Below are 20,250 nucleotides of genomic sequence, written 5' to 3'. Positions count from 1 at the left end.
CTCTCTCTCTCTGTGTCTATCATAAATAAATAAATAAATCTTTAAAAAATAAATAAATAAATAAATAAATTAGGTGGAACAGATAACTAAAAAATATGGGGGAGGTTATATTACTGAACTTTCATTGCCCTACAAATATCTTTACTTTCTAGCTTCATTCTGAAGAAAAATAAAATCAGAGAGTATGCATCACGAAATGTGGGTGTGATTTATAATAAATAAATTACATGGAATTCTTATTTGTGGCCCCCATACTATAAGAAAGCTCAGAATAAACATGCTTGCACATGTTTGAAGCTAAAATGAAATACTTAAATGTCTATCCATTTTTAATTTCTCCTTATAATGGATTGTTTGATTTAACTAACCAACAAAGAATCTCAATAGCTTAGGTTATCAAATGATCTGTGCTCTTCTATCTTGATGTCTTTGCAAAAGCTGTTTGGTTGGCTACTATTGTAATCAATCGGTCAATCAATTAACCTTTCTTTCCCCTGCCACTTAATTTACTACTTGCCTATTCTTCTTCCTCTTTCCTATTCTATGCTTTGCTAATTCATACATGGTTTTTAGTACCCATCTAAGACATTTGATATATATGTAAACTTGTTAACACTGTGTGAATACGTTTGTTTATCCTATGCATAGGAATTACTACTCAGACACTTCTTTTGATTTAAAATTAAATTTCATTTTATTAATTTAATTTATTCAACTCAAAAATCTGTGCTTTTCTTGAGTGTTTATTTACACCTTATAAATATTACTTTTCTATTTCTTAAACTAGTAAATTTTAACAATTACTTTAAGTGTTCCTTTGATTAATATCTATTCTAATATACAAACAGATAAATTTGCTAAAATTTTAAACTACATTTACATATTTAATACATTTGGCTTTCATATTAAGTACCCCAATAAATATTCTCAAGTACTTAAATAATACTTGTGAATCTGATAAATTCAGCTATTAAACACCTTTACAATTAAGTTTATTTAAGTATTCCAATAAAGTTTATAACCCAAGTAAATTCTCAACTTACAATAATAATTATACATATTATGTTATCATAAAATATTTTGGGAAGAGCAATTACTCAATTAAGCCAAATTCTCTCAAGCATTATATATGATAATAATACAAGAGATATTGTACAGAATGTTTCTTAACATGAAAACAATTTTTAGGTATGCCTGGGTGGCTCAGAGTGTCTGCCTTTGGCTCAGGATATGATCCTGAGGTCTGGGATCAAGTACCACATCAGACTCCCTACATGGAGCCAGATTCTCCTCCCTCTGCCTGTGTCTCTGCCTCTCTTTCTGTGTCCCTCATGAATAAATAAATAAAATCTTTACAAAAAAAAAACAAAACAAAACAGTTTTTATGTGTTTAATTTATTTCATTATTTTCACATCTTCCTATGGATAAAATACACTAATATACCAAAAACAGTTATGTGGTCATGTAGTAAGCAGAATAACACCCTCTTCCTGCAGAGATGTCACACCCTAATTTCTGGAAACTATGAATATTTATCTTATGTGCAAAAGGAAGTTTGCATATTGATTAAGGGTATGGACCTAGAGATGAAGAAATCTTCCTAAATTTCTCACTGCAGCCCAGTCTTATCACATAAATCTTTAAAAGGAGAAATTTTTCCAGCCTGTTCCGGGAGAGGTGACAATGGATGAATGGTAGAGAGAGGTGACATGAGAATCCACGCTTGCTGATTTAGAAGAAGGAAGACATGAACCCAAGACTACAGGTGGCCTCTAGAAGTTGGGAATGTACCCTAGTTGATAACTGGTCTGAAAATGGCAAAAAACAAAATTCTGCCAACAACCCAAATGAGCAAGGAAAGTGATAATCTTTGAAAGTCTCCAGAAAGACATAAAGTCCTGTTAATAGTCTGATTGACTTTGGCAAGACCTGTTCTGACCTGAGTTCTAACCTACAGAATTATAAGATAAATTTCGACTGTTTGAGCTGTTAGGTTTGTGACAATATGTTACAGAAGCAGTATACAACCAATAAAGTCCAAAGCAAATTCCCAGAAATTTAAGCCAGTTTGTGAAAACTGAAACAATTACCTGGTGCAGTTTTCCCATACCCAAACTGCTATACTGAGCCCTCATCTACCATGAAAACAAAATAGAAAACTTCAAGTCCAAAAAAGTAGTTTTGAAGTCAATAGTTCCATAATTCAAGTTGCAGTCTACCTAACACTCAAACCTCCTGTAGTTACACTTCTTGACTGGATTCAACAAATAGATTTATTATTCCATTGACGGTTATTTGTCTCATAATTTTTACATATTTTTAAATGATAGCTAATTTGATTCTTCATAATTCCAGAAGTTCTGGTGTCAGTTTCAACAATCATTGTAATGAGAGTCAAGAAGCCTTCCCTAATTTATACTTATTATTGCTGCTCAGCGCTAGTATCCCTTATATGTAATTCTAGCGCAAGCACCCCATTTTCTACTTCTGCCATAACACTTATCATCCTATATGGAGCTTAAAAACATTTATATGTATCCTATGCAATACAGTAAACTTAATGAAGACAGGATGATATACATATTTAATTTAGGACTAAACTTAGTAAGATTAATATGAACTAAAAGAAATGATTTGTATTTTATAAAAAACAAAACAAAACACGTTTATTTAAAAAAAAAAAAGCAAAACAGGGATCCCTGGGTGGTGCAGCGGTTTGGCGCCTGCCTTTGGCCCAGGGCGCGATCCTGAAGACCTGGGATCGAATCCCACATCGGGCTCCCTGCATGGAGCCTGCTTCTCCCTCTGCCTATGTCTCTGCCTCTCTCTCTCTCTCTGTGTGACTATCATGAATAAATAAATAAAATTTTTAAAATAAAAAAAAAGCAAAACAAAAAGACTACTCACTTGATTTTCAATCACTTTGTCCTATTAACTATTTTTAAATGAGGTATAATATGTATAACATGAAATTCATACTTTTTTGTTGTTGTACACTAGCAAGAACAGTGAAGGATTTGAGGTCTGAAATTTTATCCTGCCTGACACATTAGCCAGCCACAATTTCATGGGTGCTGGCCCAAGAAACTCTTGGATCAGAAGCAAAGGACTGTTACTTACAACAGTAATATCTGCTTCACAAATTTTGTTTGAGCCACAATGGAAAGAGGGTCAGATGACATGCATATGTAGGGAGGTGCATTACGGGAAATAAATCAGCTCAGGGAACCTGCATATTTTATAATGTCAGTAAGCCTTTTCCCAGAGGGCAACTTTATTTTTATTATACTGGACCATAAATAAACCTGCCCTTTATTCTGGAGGAAATACTATCTCTATCTTCTAAGAGAACTCATTCTATAAATTCTCTTGAAAAAATTGTCAGAAAATGACAGCCAATATTTCCGCTTGTAAGATGTTCAGAGACATGAGAGACCCATCAGAATGATCTCTCAACAATATCCACTCCTTGCACTCCATTGCCTTGGTTTCCAGTGGGTCTTTCCATGGGTATACCATTTTGTTGGCTACTCTGATGAATCTGAACAGAGACTGGGACCAAATCTGTTCAGTTTATCCAGTCAGTATTCAATTAAGACTATAATCAACAAGATACTGAGCAGTGTAATGAGGCTAGCTTGCCATATTGACCCTAAATATGTAGTCTAGAGTTCTGAATCCAATGTGGTAAACAAACACATTAACCAAATTATCAGTGTCTACCTGAAAAACCAAGTGGCTTTCTCCTCAGGTTTATGAATTGAACTTTCCTCTTGGCAGAAGGTATTGCTCTAAGTGCAGCAGGATGTCCATTGCCTACATTCACAGGGAGGAAGTTAGAATAAATCTGTCATTCATAACAACCCTGACCTGTAAGCAGAGGATGACCTGAATACCTCCAAGGGCAAGGTTATGTCACTGATCACTATGACTAAAGTACACATTTCATATGATCTTTTCTAATTAAACAACTCCCTCCTTTGAGATAACTGTCTGTAAAAAATACAAAATTAATGAGCCATTTAGCCCTCTGGGAAGCTTTCTCGAACATATTTGTTTTCTCTGGCTCTTGTAACAAATTACCACAAGTGTGGTCACTTAAACAACAGAAATTTATTATTTTGCAGTTGTGGAATCCAAATGTTAGCAGGATAGCACTCCCTCTGTAGCTTCTAGGGAAGGGTCTGTTCTTGCTTCCTCCAGCTTTGGTGGCTCTGGGCTTTCCTCCAATCTCTGCCTCTGTGGTCATATTGCCTTGTCCTCCTCTATCTGCCAAATCTCCTTCTGCCTTTCTCTTACACAAACATTTGTCATTGGATGTAGAGTCTACCTCAGTAATCCAGGATAATTTCATCTCAAGATTCTGAACTAAATTTCATCTGCAAAGATCCTTTGCCCAAATAAGATAATATTCATAGGTTCTGAGGATTATGATGTGAATACATATTTCAGAGACCACCATTCAGCTAAGTACAATAAATAAGTGTAGCTTCATCTTTGAGGTATCTCTACATTTATTTGAACACTACATGATCTACTTTGGGGTTTCCTTAAATAATTGAAGGTCTCTTCTAACCATCACTAAGGTACAATCACTATGTATCTGGGATAGAGGCAGTTTAATTCCTGGTTTCCCACAAAGAGTACAGTTCTGAGGATATGTGTGATGCCCCTGGTGGGATTGTTGACAGTTGACAGCGATCTGCAGATCCAACCTATGTCACTCAGGGAGTGCAAGTTGATGGCACTTCCAACGTGGCCTCTGGCTGGCTGGGAAGCCTTAAGAGTTCTTAAAATAATTACATTTAGTGCATGCTTTTCGAAAAACTGCATAAAGGCAGCCAGTACAACCTGTCTTATTTGTCTCTTCACTGACTGGATGGCATTTGTCCATCTATGGAATGACAGATGAATAACAGCTAGAAGAGTGGGATGAGGCTGACATCCAGAGGGTCTGACAGATATTTTGCCTGAGAGTTGCAGGAAATTGGACTATTTCTTGCTGTTTCCAATAGCTTTTTAAACAAAATTAAGGGGACTATCAAATCATGGTCAGAAGCATCTGGCAGGGAATGGCAGAGTCTGCAGTCAGTTAAATTGCAAAGATCTGTAACAGTATGGGAGAGCTAAACTGGGGTGTTGTCCTTGCTGAGAAAGCATCCAAGGCTGCTCCTGAAAGAAAATTATTATTACTGTTTTTCCTTCTCCTATATATTTCTGAGTCTAAGGTACTTTTTTCTCCAGGTAAGATCCATGATATTTTGCTCATCACAAAATTGATATGTGCTATTCTAGGAGCTATAACTTCTAGCCATCTCTTACTTGCATCCACATCTTTTGTCCAGAAGGAATCAGGCAAGAAGGACAACGGTATTTTTATAAAACTTGTAGGAATTAATTGCTTATATTCCCTACTTTGGCCCACATGGACCACTCTAGAGAAATTCAGTGAATAGTGTACTTAGCCAAATATTTATTACCTTTATGACCTAGAACTACATTAGTCCAACAAAAGTACAAGTGGCTGAATCAAAATTAAGCTAAAGTGCCTTAAAATGCATAGTATATGAACCAGACGAACCTGGTTTGCCAGTAGGGGAAAGAAATTTTAAAAAAGCATTGTGCCTAAGAATGGTCAGGAAAGAGTCCTGAATTGTCAAATAGTTCAATATACTCGCCTGCACCCTTCATATGGATCATTACTCAGAATAAAAGGGAAAAAAGAAGATCCTTTTATGGGCATGCACGTAATCAATGACCAAACTGCTTAACTAAAATGTGTGGTCCAGGAAGAGATGAGGGAAGTAAGGTCAGATTTTTTTTTTTAAGATTTTATTTATTTATTTATTTATTTATTTATTTATTTATTTATTTATTTATTTAGAGAGCATGAGTGGAGGGGAGGGGCAGAGGGAGAAGGAGAAGCAGACTCCCCACTAGCACAGAGCCAGACACAGGGCTGATGGCAGGGCCCTGAGATTATGACCTGAGCTGAAGGCAGATGCTTAACCAACTGAGACATCCATGTGCCCCAAGGTCAGAAATATTTTTAGTTGATGTTTGAAGAGATTCATCCAACAATTGTCAATACCAGATTACTGTGTTTGGTAGGAAGCTTTGGTTTCATTAAATTCTCAGTTTGCAGCCCATTTGGTGAGTGTCTTGTGAAATAGGCATGCTATTGTCATACTCAAAAGGATCCTGAAGGTCAAAAACACAACTAAAGTTACTTTTTGGGTTCAAAATAGTGGTTATGGTAGGCAGAATAATGTCCACCTACATGCCCGCCAATGCCCAATGCCTAATCCTAATAACCTATGAGTATTTTATCTTTTATGGCAAAAAGGACTCTGAAGATAATATTAAGTTGAGGATCTTAGGATGAGAGACTACTTGGTTTATCTGAGCAGGCCTAATGATATAACTGTGAGTGTTCATATAAGAGTGAGGCAGAGGGAGATACTATAGCAGATGAGGAAAAGACATGACAATGGAAGCAGAGACTGCAGTGATGCAGCCATGAACCAATGAGCCAAATATTGCTAATAGCTTCTAGAAACTGGAAGACATGAGGACAGATTCTTTCTGGATGCTTGCAGAACAACCAACCATTCTGACATAACTTTTAAGACTTTTGTTAGAGTTTTTTTGGTTTTTCGTTTATTTGTATGTTTGTTTTACCTCCAGAACTCAAAGAGAATAAATTTGTTTGATTTTTAAGCCATTAAATTTGTGGTCATTTGTTATAGGAGCAAGAGAACACTAATGCAGTGGGGCTGGTGTGAGCTGATTATTCTGGAATAACACCTTAACTTGAAATATGCCAGAAGCAGATAAATACCATTAATAACTACGAAAGGTGATGGTAGTGGTCAAAGGTTCAAGATAATCAATTAACCAGGAGAACTTTAGAGCCACATCCCATGAAATGTGCCTTCTTTTACAATGAAACAAATGAGTCAATTTTGGACAGAAGTCACATGTCTGGCATGAAGTAGCATCAAAAATTTTCTGCATCGAAAAAATTTCTTTCTGCCCAGTTTGTGATCATGGATGTGTTGTAATGTCTGGTATAATGATTGATTCAGGAAGCAAAGATGGCAACCTAGGTAGTGGAGACTTCATCTGTAGCTTGATTGCAGTCAGGATGATCAAAGAACAGACTCTCCCATGGCATCTACATGAGTCACCCAAGTGGTTCAACTGGCAGCTATGGTTTGTTCCCCCAATTTACAGTTTTAAGGAGGGTGTTTTCAATCTGTCAGTCTATAGTCATCAAGTGGCAGACAAAACAGCTACATCATTAGAAATAGCTTGTGTCAGTAAAAAATATAACAAGGTTTATCATTTAGAGTATTGACCAAACCTGTGAGAACATCCTTGAGTTTCATCCATGAAACAGAGTGATCATGTTTATCCTGATGCTGCATAGCTATCAGTGAAGCTGAATTTCTACAGCAGCCTAGAAGATATTGTTGGATTTCAGTTTAGGCAGTCAATGAAAAAGGCCCAGATATTTAGGGGAAACTCAAGACCCTATTAAGAAGTAGATTCATCCAGGCAGCAGAAGGTTAGCTGTTTCATGTAAGGCCAAGGTAAAACTGTATCTGAGTTCTTCCATTATTGATTATACAATTTTCATTTAACAAATGAGCCTTTACCCACCTTAGTGGTTGAGTCCAAATACACCCACCTCAAAATGGGTATATTAGGCCACAATGGCACAAGACTTATGTGGATCAATTGTTCGGTTTATTTCAGGGCTCAGTAGCAAAATAACAGCTGCTTTTAAAAATAGATGTCCCTGGTGGCTATGTCAAAGAGGCAACTAGTCCAAAAGCCAAAGAAGTACTTCCAGGTAGAGAATGTTCCATTTCCTGAGGTTCCATTTAGTAAAAACCAATACTAACTGTTTTTACTCACAATACTTACATTCTCAAATCCATGTTTTTTTTTTTTTCCTTATACCAACAGTCCATTATCCTAGTTTCTGAACACAATTTAGTCATTTGACACTAACCACTTGGAGTTGGCATTAGATCCCACAAGTTAAAGTTTTAAACTCACAAGACTACCCCCACTTCATATGCCAGAAGCAGGTTCCAGACTATGAGAACTGTTGACCAACCAGCTAAATTCAGGGAGTTCACATAGCCCCCTCCTCGGGTTTGATAATTGATTAAAATGGCTCACAGAACTTAGGAAAGCACTTCATTTACATTTACTGGCTTATTATAGAGGAGATTATAAGGGATACAGATAAGCAGTCAGATGAAGAGGTACATAGGGTGAGGTCTGGAAGGATCCTGAGTGGAGGAGTTCTGTCCCATGGAGTAGGGTGTGCCATTTTCCTGTTGATGCATTCACCAACACAGAAGTTCACCCAGCCTCATCATTTAGGTTATATTATGGATGTTTTATTACATAAGCATGATGCTTAATCTCTAGTCCCACTCTCCCCCTCAGAGGTTGGGGATCGTATAGCCAAAAATTCTAATCGATAATCCTTTTGATAGCTGGTCCCCATCCTGAAGCTCTCTAGGGTCCTATCAGGAATTACCTCATTACAAGATAGGATATATATTTGATCTTATGCCATCATTATTCACAAGATTTGCAGTTCAAGGTATCCTTTAGGGTTGTGGAGCTACCAAAAGTAGCAGCATGTCTTACATGTAGCTCTTTTCAATTTGGAGCACACCCTCTGGAATGTATAAGATAGGATAATCCACTCATATAACTCAATAATTCCTACTATATATTCATGTGTAAAGGTAGCAGTAATAGTACATTAAACTGGTCTAAGAGTTGCATCCACAAGATCAATTAGCTTTCCCTTCTCCATTGTGACTTCTCCTCGTGGTAGGCAGAATGATGGCTTCTCAAAGAGGCTGGTGTCCTAAACCCTGGAATCTGTGAATATGTTATGTTGCACAGCACAGGGAAATTAAGGGAGCAGATGGAATTAGGGTTGCTAATAAATCAGCTGATCTAGAGTGCCTGACGTCTCAGTCAGTTAAGAGTCTGCTTTCAGCTCAGGTCATGATCCCATGGTCCTGGGATTGATGCCCACATTGGGCTCCCAGCTCAACAGGCTGCTGACTGCTTCTCCCTCTCCTCCCTGCTTCTTGCTCTCTGTTACTATCTCTCTGTGTGTCTCTCTTTCAAATAAATAAATAAAATCCTAAAAAAATAAGATCTTAAAATAGGGAGCATAACATGAATTACTCTGGGTGGGCCCAATGTTACCAGAAAGGTTGCTAAAGGAGAAAGAAGGAGGTAGAAGAATTAGTGTCAGAGTGATGTGATGGCTTTGAAAATTGAAGGGAACTAAAAGCTAAGGAATGCAGGCAGCATCTAAAATCTGAAAAAGGCAAGAAAGTGAATTCTTGCCTTGAGCCTCTGGAAAGCGATTTTGCCTTACTTTGCCAACATCTTGGTTTTCATTCATTTAGACCATATCAGAGTTCTGACTTCCAGTACTGTAAGATGATAACTTTGTGTTTTTAAGGAAACACATTTATGGTAATTTGTTACAATGGCTGTAGGAAACTAATCCACTGCCTACATTCCACTTTTTAAATCCAGAGCCCTCTTTCCCACATGGGACAGGAAAGTGGGTTGACTTGGAGGTCTTTCTCCAAAAAGTCATAACATTTGAGCCTGTCTCTTCATTTTAGGAAATGTTCTATCAAAAACCCATTAATTCTTTTGTCAAATAGTATTTTCAACATCTGCGAGCTAGGAACTCTGGGGAGAAATAGAAATACTTAAAAAAAAGAAGAAGAAAAGAAAAGAAAAAAATTCTGCCCTCAAATAAGTCAGAGTTTACCATAATATACTTTTATATCAATTGCGGTAACATATCCTATCTTTATATCAATCTGGTCTTTCTTATTTCTATACTTGAGCAGTTTTAGAATGATTAATTAATGGACTGATTAAGGAAACTCTTCTGAAAGTTTTCTCAATATTTACTTCTTATTGCAAATTAACTTGTCCCTGAACCAAAATGTTCCTATGAGTTAATTCTAGAAGAATTCTATGTTTAAATTAAAGCAAAGGATTTGATCTTAAGATAATAATAGTTTATCTTTTATATGAACAGAGCCCTCCAACTTTTCTAATCCATTTTTTATGATCCCTTTTGATCATCCTAACAAAAATAGAGAGGCGTTATATAGTCCTAACGTGATTTCCAAAAGTTAGAACACTTGATTCCTGTTCTATAGTAATTAACAGAATAAGATAAAAATCCAAGACTTGTGCCTATCCACTAGTTTTTACGACTGCATGAACATATTCCTTGTATTAGTCCTTTTTATGCAATAATGTTCATATAGTTCACCTGAGGATCTTGAAAAATTGCAAACTGCAAAGTAGTAGACCAGGAGGGGAACCTGTGGTACTGAATCTCTAATTAGCTCTTGGTGATATTGATGCTGCTTTACCTCGGACCACACTATGAAAGGAAGTTTCCATATCAAAGTCTATTTCCTGTATATGGTTTTCAGCTGAAGTCATTCTTTGTTCATATTCATCATCATTATAAATTCTCTATGGAAACCAAGTATTTCCGTTTGTTTTACCTTTTCCTCAATGGTGTACATTTGCTACATCTTACAAGGTTAGAAATGAAGCAACAGTTCCTAGTACATAGTTTTTGTAATCAGAGCCATATTTTCAGTTGGCAGTGAAATTTACCTCCAAATTTTTTATAATCAGGTCTAATTATTGATAATATGACATATAAGGAAAAAGATGTAGAAAATGTTTTATCTTCTCAATATTTACTCTGATTTCTTGCATTCCCAATATCATGTTTACACTTTAAAAATCTAGATTATGTGTTATTTACACTTTAAAGTACAATCTAGGCATTGACTGTCCAAGAGGTTAAAGGCCTCTTTTAAGCCTAAAAAAGTCACCACAGTAAATTTTTTTTAAGATTCTGTATTAATGGAGTCTTAAGATCTTTTTAGTCTGGTTTGAAATAAAATAAGTTGAACAAATGGAAATTAATGTTTAGATTTCTAGGGGCACCATTTTTTTGATAGTATTGAATATTATTAGGTTTGTATACTTTTTTTCATGGACTAAATTGTGTTGCCCCCAAATACATATGTTGAAATCTCTAACTGCAAATGTTATTGTATTTGGAGCTAGGGCCTTGAAAGAGGTAATTTAAGCTAAAAAAATTATAAGGATGGGATCTTAACCTGACAGAACTAATATTTTTATAAAAAGAGGAAGACATGTACAAAAGACCTCTCTCTGTCTTTCTGTTCACAGAAAAAAAAGGCCATGTGAAACCCAAAAGAGAGGTTGTTGTCTGCAAACTAAGGAGAGAGGTATCACCAGAAACCAACTATGCTGGCACCCTGTTCTCAGACTTCCAATATCTAGGACTGTGAGAAAATAAATTTCTATTGTTTAAACCACATAGTTTGTGGTATTTTATTATGGAAACCCAAGAAAACTAATACTTTTTTCAGTTAATGTATAATTATGTTTGTATATAGAAGCAGGCTTTTCATTGGAGCCCAAATTCCGGAGTTCAAGTCTTGCTTTTATACTCATTAGCTGTTGGGTCTTGAACAAGTGACTTAGCATCTTTGTGTCTCCATTTACCCATCTATGAAATGACCATAATTATAGTTCCTACCCTTTAAAGTTGTGGTGGAGATTAAGTGACATGTGATAGCTAAAGACCTTGGAGCAGTCCTAGGAGTAAAATCATGAGTCACGATGAAGATGGTGGTAGTGGTGGTTATATCAGCTGACTGGAGAATCACAAGCTCTAAAAATTAATTTTAGGCAGCTGAATAGCATTCCTAACAAAATGTGAAGACCATCTTTTGGAATATACAATAGTTAAACTAGTACGTGTTTGTGCTTGCAGCAGGGTTGCTGGCAGAGTCTGCTTTATCTCTAAATTCTCAGGAGCATTTAAAGCTCTCCAGTGTTAACCAAGTGTTGATATCCTTAAAATATCGTTCATACCTACCACACATCTTGCTATTGAAATAGGTACTTCCTATTTTGAGAAGATAGCAGTAGCTTTAGAAATATAGAATCAAATGAGCATAGTTCCAGTTACAGAATATTTTCACATAATGATGGCAGTTAAAAACTTAGCATGTAAACTTTCTGATACCCTTTCCCCTGAACTTAAAGTGCTTTGAGACCTACCATCCCTCTTTTGGCACATGTTAAGGTACCGGTGACCTTATAGTCATGCCAGCATTGCTCTTGGCTCTTAAACTTCTGCAGCATGCCAAGTTCACAAACTGCAAAAGACAAACAACAAAGATGACATTTCCCCAATCTGACTCATTTCTTCATAACAGAATATGAGAGTCAACTGTGGGTTTAGCAGAAGAAACAATTCCCTGAACTCTATCCCTCTCAAGCCATGGACTGACATTTCTTTCCCATTGGAAAAGACTGGAGTCAGACAACGGTATTGTTTAACTGAAAAGGAAGAACAAATCTTGCTAGGTGCATAAGAGGTTAGTCCTACACTCTCCCCCACACAACACACACATACTGTACACTCAGAGGAAAATTGTAAGTCATATCCAAGCGATAAAAGATTTAGAAAAAAAGGAACCTTTTATAAATGTATGGGACACATTATTTTGGCTCAGAATATAAGATTTTGTATGGCCTGAATGGGCAAAATAAACAGAGAGACAATGGGCCAAAAATCTAGCCATTAAGAAAGAGTACATTGGAATTGTTTGATTTTCAAGAATTTGGAAACACATATACACAGATTTAAGACACTGACACTGACAGAAAGTGTTCTTTTTTTATGATACTCTACATAAATTAGTCAAAGTGGTATGTTAGTGACCACATGTGAATCGATCCTCTGACAGTTTCTTATTTTTCTTCCAATAAAAGATATATTTACCAAAAGTAAATTGAAACTCTATTGACTTTTTGAAATGCAATACATTTCAAGGTTGACATTTAAACATAGACCCAAGGTTTAATAATGTTCTTAAACCAAAATGTAGTTCTTTCACAGAGACAAAATGCTATAGTACTAGAATAAAGACGCCTGCTGAGTGAATGAACTTACTGTGAAAAAGTTTCTAATAAAGGCTTAGAAGGAAAGGTATTGTAGAGATTCACATTATCATTATTTTCATTAATTAATTTTATTTTTGTCTTTCTAGTAGTAAATGTCACGGGTCATTGACTTCATTTGGAACACCAAGAAGTTATCTCAAGGATTCTATACCAATAAAATCTCACATGAAATATTTAAATACTTAAGTACTAAATGTTGACAAAAGTAAATGATGTTCTTTCCAGGTTTGATCTGCTCAGTGGCCTGTGGCCAAGATGCATAGCAGAGGAAAATTCAAGTCCTGAATCAATCATGAACTTTTACAAAGCACATTATTTTACTCAAAATAGCAATTGCTTCCTTGCTTAGTTGATTTACCAATGGAAACACAAATGAGACAGATTGGAAAATAAAAAGACACAGTTAGTTTCTATTTATTAACTTAAATAGTGTTTCTCTTATAGGTACATGTATATATAACACATCCATATGCACACACATAACACTGTGCCTTGCAGCATTTATATTCCAGTGGCGAGAAACAGAAAGAGAGTGGCTTGGTGATGAATGTACTGTACTGTATGTAGCCAAAATGCCCGGGACTTAAGATCAGACTTCTTTAGAAATCAATGCATGGCCACCAAGAAACTGAGCGACCTTATTTAATCACTTAAAATCACAAAGTTTAGCTTTAGAGTTAGGCTAAGTGTACTGTTTTAAGGAAATTATGGAAGTGATACTAGGAAAGATACCTTTTAATTTGCCAAGTTTTCTGTTAACAAATCAGGTTCTTTTATCAACTGGGACTCTGAGATACCAGAGGGCTTAGAGATAGATCAGAATTTTTTTTTTATTTTTATTTTTATTGGTGTTCAATTTACTAACATACAGAATAACACCCAGTGCCCGTCACCCATTCACTCCCACCCCCCGCCCTCCTCCCCTTCTACCACCCCTAGTTCGTTTCCCAGAGTTAGCAGTCTTTACGTTCTGTCTCCCTTTCTGATATTTCCCACACATTTCTTCTCCCTTCCCTTATTTTCCCTTTCACTATTATTTATATTCCCCAAATGAATGAGAACATATAATGTTTGTCCTTCTCCGACTGGCTTACTTCACTCAGCATAATACCCTCCAGTTCCATCCACGTTGAAGCAAATGGTGGGTATTTGTCATTTCTAATAGCTGAGTAATATTCCATTGTATACATAAACCACATCTTCTTTATCCATTCATCTTTCGTTGGACACCGAGGCTCCTTCCACAGTTTGGCTATCGTGGCCATTGCTGCTAGAAACATCGGGGTGCAGGTGTCCCGGCGTTTCATTGCATTTGTATCTTTGGGGTAAATCCCCAACAGTGCAATTGCTGGGTCGTAGGGCAGGTATATTTTTAACTGTTTGAGGAACCTCCACACAGTGATAGATCAGAATTAATGTTTCGAAAACCAAGGTAAATTTCCGCCCCCCTCACCACCACCATAGCTAACATGGGATGATAAATACAGCCTTGGAGCTTTGTTTCCTTTTCTTCTTCTAATGAAGTCTGTTTCCTTAATAGTTTTGATTACTGATCCTCGATTCCAGACCCTGTGTTTGAGAAGGGTAGACAAAGAGATTGTGTTTCTATGGTCACAATCTGGACACATTGCTTCTCTCCCTTGAGATAACCTCCCTCTCTCCTTTATGCCTAGATGATTGACTGTGATGACATCTAATTACAACTTTTTAGTTCTCATTTGCATCACTAAGGGGCTGGCTTCTCTATTCACCATCAGAGATATCACAACGTGGCAAGCATGAAAGAATTTCTCATGACATAATGTGGGAAACAAAGACAAAGGGACATTGTGTGCTTTCATTCCATGTCCCTGTTATAACTGATTTAAATTGCCTCATGGGAATGGAATGGCTTAAGCCTGGTTCTTTCAGACTTTCTTTGTGACAATTTACCAATTTCAAGTGTTCATAGATGACAAAGTATTGTCACATGGAAAATAACCCCAAATCCCCCAGACCACTAGAGGCAGAGTTGTTCAAAGATCCCTGGCTATGTCTGTATCTGTATCTATATCTATCTATAACATCTATATGTACATTTTATTATCTATCACTATATAATATGCATATCCACATATACATATATATCCACATTCATGTATATAATACATAATATATATATATATATATATATATATATATATATATACACACACACACACACACAGAGAGAGAGAGAGAGAGAGAGAGGAAGATTCCAGGTTTGGAATGTAAATCAATGAGAGACCAGGTGTATTAGGGTTCTCAGAAAAATAGAACTAAAAGGAAATGTATGTATTGCAAAATATATTTATTATAAAGAATGGATTTGTGTAACTATGGATACTGACTAGTCCAAAATCTTCAGTGTGGGTTGGTAGGCTAGAGTCCCAGGAGAGCAGATCATGTAGATCAAGTCCAACAGCAAACTTCTGGAGAATTCCCTCTTGCTTAGGAAATGTGCCTTTTAGATAACCAGAGCAAATGAAAGCCTATGACTCAAAGTGCAATGTTAACTTTAGCATAATCTTTCCATCACCGTTATCATCTTTGTATCATCAGAACTTATGTTAGGGTTACTTTATTTTTTAAAAATTTTCAATGAAAAAGTTGTTTTTTATTGAACAGTGCAAATTAAAACAGAAAACAATATTAAAACATGAAGAAAGCTTAAATACATATTACTAAGTGAAAGAAGCCAATCTGAGGGTCTACAGGCTGTATGATTCCAACAACATGGCCATCTGGAAAAGACAAAATTATGGAGATAGAAGTTCAGTGGTGGCCAGAGATTAGGGTAGGGGAATGGGAGGGATGAATAGGCAAAACAGAAGATTTTTAGGGTTGTGACTATACTCTATATGATATTAAAATGATGCATGTGTGTAACGCATTTGTCCAGACCCACAGAATGTACAATACCAAGAGTGAATCATACTGTAAACAGATCACTCTGAGTGATCTTGGTGTGTCAACATCGGTTTATGAACTACAGCAAATGTAGCACAATGTTGGAAGTTGTTGATAATGGAGGATGTGCATGTGAGCAGGGCACTAAATATAAGGTAAAATCTCTGTACATTCCTCTTAATTTTGCTACGAATCTAAAATTTGTCTAAAATATTAAAGTTTTAAAAGAAATACTATATTTCTTTTAAAGCCACAATAGTTTTCATAACCTTTCAGAGTCCTAAGTAACTTTATGTTTTTCATGTCATATATCTGGTATTATTTCTGAGTATACGCAAATATCCTTTATCCAAATTTTTTAAGTCAGAACAAAACTCTGAACCTACCAATTCAAATGACATTCAGTAACTAGAATAAAAAAAATGGCAGTTATGTGCTGATGACATTTAATATTTAAAATTAAATTATTTAAAAAGTACTATAGGTCATTCCATGATAATAAGCATTGTATGTTTTCCAAAGTCAGTGTGTGGTTCTCTGACTTTATGCTAGATTTGAAATATAGTCCTTTTTAATAGTTGCCACTATTGGGAACATGCCAGGAAAGATACCAATTCAAAAGGGGCAATATTATTTATTACCTTTGAAAACTTGCAAATAAACTTTCAGTGTACTTTTCCATTATAAAATTTGGGAGATTATTTAGCACATGATAAGTACTCAATAACTATAAATTAATTTTCTTAAACACTTTTGAGTCTTTCTGGTTGGCAGGGTTTATACTGAGGAGGATAGGAACACAGCACTAAAGTTTTTTCATTCTGTTATTAAAATAGGTTGCAGTACTTTCTCTTTGTTATATCTCTATTGTAAAAATGCATTACACTCTAGATACAGTGAGAGAATAACTTTACAGCATGGAAACAATAGTGTGGGTGGAAGAAGATTGTGTTCAAGGTATGCAGTGGTTGGTGGGCCACATATATGTTTATAGTGAAATATAGTTCTGTGTTAGAAAATGTAATAATTTATATATTATATTTATTATTGATTTATAGTTAGTTTAAAAGTTAAACATTAAATCAAACATTTCTAGGTGTTTTCTCTCAGGAGAATTATTTAGAATTGCTTTCCTCCAAGTTCCCAGAAACTGAAGTCTTTACAAATAGTCCAATTAACTAACTAAAATGTCATTCTATCTATGAAACTAAGTAAAATGGTTGCTAAAAAAAAAGCCTTGTAAACATTTCATTCAAAAACTTCCTTGGCTTACCCAGTATTGCACAGATTTCAATGTATTGAAGATTTGTCTTAATTTTACTAGCACTTCCTAAAAATCTTGTAATGTGGATATTACAAACATTCTACATATAAGAACATAGACTAGTCAAAAATATCTCAAAAGTCTTTTACATGATTTTTTGAAATTATTAAGGTAAATAATTGAGAAAAGAATTCAAGGAGATAGCTTGATATCCTTTTGATGATAATTTATGAAGAAAATAAAATTTAGGATTTAGAACTCTCTGTTGTGGGCACATGTCACAAAATAAGATGTCAGTGAATTTACCAAGTCACCACAAACACCATCCATTTCTAAGAATTATATTTTTACAATTAGCATTCTTACCATATGCACACTGGATTTTCTATATACAAACCAAATTGTTTGAATCACAAGCCAACATGTGATCTTTCCAAACCATAATTTCATACATAAACAGGTTTGCCACAATCCAGAAGTTAATCACACTCAAATGAATGCATTAGCTAACCAACATATTTGTGATAAAACTCCAATCTGTTAGGCACACAAAATTGTCTGGAATTGGATTTTGTTGTTGTTAAAACCATATGTTATTTTTTTTTTCCAAAAACACATTTAGAAGACCTCTTGCTGTGGCTTTTCATTTGATAATTTTGATTTCAAATTTTTTTCTTTCCAAATATGCATTTGATTGTCCATTCCAAATCAGTATATCAAAGAGTGCTTGATCAAAATGAATTAAGTTGTTGTCAGATGTTAGTCGACATGCATAATAACTGTGTTTATGCAAATAATATTTGCTAGGTACCATCTGTATGTAGAGCATTTTACTGATCATATGTAACTTTAAGAAATTGTTACCTCTAAGAAATCTATTTAGGAGCTTCCACCAAGGTAGAGAGATGAGATACTGATGATAAGTCGAGTGGAAAGACCATAAATCCACATGTAATTAAGCAATCAAATTTATAATAAAGAAAATAAATTCAATAGTAACATTACTGTGATTAATAAATTTTGATAAAGAGTACTAGAGAAGTTTGTCTTTGAGAAAATATGTTGTTTTAATATAGAAAAAGGAAGAAATGTTAACAAATTCAATGTATCCTAAACCTGGAGAACATATTCTTTTTTGTTAGGAGTGGTGAAGAGTAAATGGGGATGAGAATAATGGTAGGGCTGAAGAAATAGATTTGGCTTGAAAAAAGCAAGAATTGTGCTTTTTCTACATAGAAGGTTGAATTTTGAAAAACTATATAAAGGGATAGAAAGTGTCAGACATTATGGAACAGATAAAATTGAAATATCAAAAGTTTAAAAATAGAAAGTAAATCTTTTTGTTTGTTTGCTTTATGAACTCATCTTGTAGTGGTTATATATGTGCATCGGGCAACCATGGAATATGATTAAGACATCACAAGTCTTAAAACAGAAAAAAACTGGTATTTTAGAAAGAAACATTTGAAGCATAAGGTGATTTGTTAAATTAAAATAAATAAAAACAAATAGATATAAAAATAAAAATACCTGATGTACTGGATACAGTACTTGAAAGAAAGTGTAGTTAACATATGATCAAGCTGAATGATTAGCAGAATGGCTTGAAAATAGTGGGGTTAAGTTATTTAGTAGGAAAAATCCATTACGGATGGCGTAAGATAGAGATGACTCAGAAAAGAGGGTGATGAATGCAGATAGAGTTATTTGAGTTTGAGGTGATGATGAGGGATCATGAGATTGATGACCACTGAAATGGTAGAAAAGCTATCATGTTAATGAAGCATAACAAGTATTCACTAGTGACAAGCATAAACAACCCTGTGCATGGCTTTTACCTCCTTTTGATTTGAATGGGCTCACTTCATTAATTCTTTTGGGATACTCAAGATGATTTTTACATGTCTATTTACCTACCCCTCAATTTAACATGGATTGCATCATCAAATGTCCTGATGTATAAATCAAAGTATATAAAATAAAAAAAAATAGGAAATCAGGTCATATTGGGAATGGGGCTAATTTACAAATTTGTACATCCTTGTCTCCTAATTACTTGCTGCTCTTTAGCCAATGTGATTATACTTTCTAGCAAATTCCCAAAAGGAAGAACCAATCTTAAAATTCTTTTACTTTTTTCAGTTAGAGTTTTTGAGATTAACTCCTTCTGCAGCATTAGTCTGCTTTTGCACACTTTAACTAGTACTCTGACAATTTTTACCCAATGTGTATAATCAATATCTGAAAGTAGTTTAATGTGACTATGTCACTCCTCTGCCATGGCTAGAAGTCACCTCAGTGTTATCTTTCCCTTTTCATTATCACAAGCAGAGCTGTGTTTTCTATTAAATCAATGACAGTTTTTGTTTGTTTGTTACTGCTTTTTGTTTTTGAAAATATCTATTTTTTACAACCATTCATAAGTTGGTACCAATTGTTGCATTAATGTTAATGATATCCAAGGATTTCTCTTTAATTATGACAGCATTTCATGCATTTTTTGTTATTTATGACGTGTAGTGTCATCTTACCGCCTGCTAGATTTCTCATGATACATTAGTAAAATATTTTAGGAAATGGTTTCATGAAAATTGAAAATTCTTATACTCTGCTATTCTACTAATTCTATTTGGATTTGTCCACTTTTTAAAGAATCACTTAATGAACATATAACTTGGAACATTTTCTTCCTTTACTTTTGCTCTGTTTTCTATCTTTATAAATTACTTTATTCATAGAGTTAAATCAAAGTTTTGTTTCAAAGAACATTTTCAAGAAATGAAATATCTTAAGTGATCTCCCATCATTTTATTTTCTTCAAAATATTTTAAAGGATCAGAAGATGATTTTCGGAGATTTTCACAATAAATTAATATTTGCTTCCAAATCACAGTGTTTTCAAAATAATGTCATTGAGTCAACATTTTCTGTTTATTTTTGACTGATTTCAAAATAG

Source organism: Canis aureus, chromosome 14, assembly GCF_053574225.1.
Source record: "Canis aureus isolate CA01 chromosome 14, VMU_Caureus_v.1.0, whole genome shotgun sequence".
In the NCBI taxonomy this organism is placed as follows: domain Eukaryota; kingdom Metazoa; phylum Chordata; class Mammalia; order Carnivora; family Canidae; genus Canis; species Canis aureus.
This window is presented reverse-complemented; position numbering follows the sequence as displayed.